Source organism: Schistocerca americana, chromosome 2 (assembly GCF_021461395.2).
Source record: "Schistocerca americana isolate TAMUIC-IGC-003095 chromosome 2, iqSchAmer2.1, whole genome shotgun sequence".
Classification (NCBI taxonomy): Eukaryota; Metazoa; Arthropoda; class Insecta; order Orthoptera; family Acrididae; genus Schistocerca; species Schistocerca americana.
In genome coordinates, this window is record NC_060120.1 from 16,753,598 (window position 1) to 16,755,059 (window position 1,462).

The window sequence follows — 1,462 nt, forward strand, 5'->3', positions numbered from 1 at the left end:
ATCAAACCATTCTTCGGACTGAAGACAACAACAACAACATTAAGAGGTCAGAAGATTTCGACTATAAAATTAATTCGTTGCGTTATTAAACTAGAAAGGAAGGCTATAGATTTTTTATTCACATCTTTCCACTCAGCAGGAACAACACGAGATGTTTAGTTCTCTCTGCTTTCGCTAAAAGCTTTTAAGGACCTGGGGAACTGCCTTAAATGGAAACGAATTGTTCATTCTTTTAGCAGATCACCATTCGTGGTGCAGTGAAGTACTCGCCTCGGCGGGACATTTAATAAAATCGGAACGATGTACAGAAGATTAACATGGTCCCTACGCAAGGATGACATGCAAAATCGTGAAGCGAAAAAAAGTAATTAGAGTTGCTTCCTCCAGTTGGCATAATCAAGGGTTCGATTCGCGGCTGGGTTGGAGATGATTGTTTACTCGAAGGCTGGGTGTTTGTGTCGTCCAGATCATTTCATCCCGTCTTCATCGACACACAAGTCGACAAAGTGGCGTCAAATAGAAGTACTAGAACCACGCTGCTGAAGAACCCCAGGCGGGATATCTCAGCCAGTGATGTCACCCTATCATTTCATTTCATTTCTTTCAATATTCTGTACTGGAATAAGATTTAGAATCCTATTTCTGTTATGATTAACGTCTTACGAAGAGCCGATGGAAAGGAATCTAATCTCTGTGGCGGTGGAGGGGGTGGGGCAACCAAATGAAATGCCCCTTGGGTGGAAAATTATTCTTGACAAGGTCTATCTTGCATCAACACCTCGTAAACGTGTGAGTTACTTCAACCATTCTGCGTTAACGTGTTCTGCAGCCAGCGACACTACATGGAAACAAATGACAAAAACTGTCATCCTGTCAAGGCCTTGGCAATTACTCTCTAGCCGTCGTTTGCCGTAATTTGTATTGGCTTTAATATGCGAGGAATGGAGTTCGGTCGTCCTTAAAGCCTGTCGAGGCAGAATCAGTGCCTTAGGGTAAGACACGCAGCCACACAAGGCGAATACCTCCCAGGACATACGCACGCACGCCTCGCCTTCCTGGTAGTGCGGCTCACCTTCTGGCTGGATGCGTCACGCCTCCGCGCTGCTCCGCGTTGCTGAGTGCTGTTGCGAAAGCAGCGAGCCGTGCGGGGCACGGCACGCTGACCCTCGCTCGCTGATCCCCGCCTGTGGGCTTCCCACGGTATCTGCGGCTGGCTCTGTCCTCTGGCCGGAGACGTCGCCTTTCTACACCAGGAATCTCTCGCACTGTCGCATTGGTAGCCTCGAGGGAAGAACAAAGAAACTGCGAGCATGAAACTTCGTGATGTTGTTAGTTCATCTCTACATTCGCCATTCACCACGGCACATGTCTGCCAGCGATGCCTTGGCTGATTGATCGTTGGTTGGTTGTTGGAGTTAAAGACAGGGATGTAGTCTTTCGCCTCTACTGTTCAATCTGTACG

The 1,462-nt window shown here is 47.7% G+C and overlaps 1 non-coding gene across 1 annotated transcript; it reads left to right on the forward strand.

The window, feature by feature from the left end:
• The first annotated feature begins 262 nt into the window (after positions 1-262).
• Positions 263-369, forward strand: LOC124596744. Its single transcript, XR_006978382.1, has one exon. It is a non-coding gene; the product is annotated as a U6 spliceosomal RNA (small nuclear RNA).
• Positions 370-1,462: the final 1,093 nt, after the last annotated feature.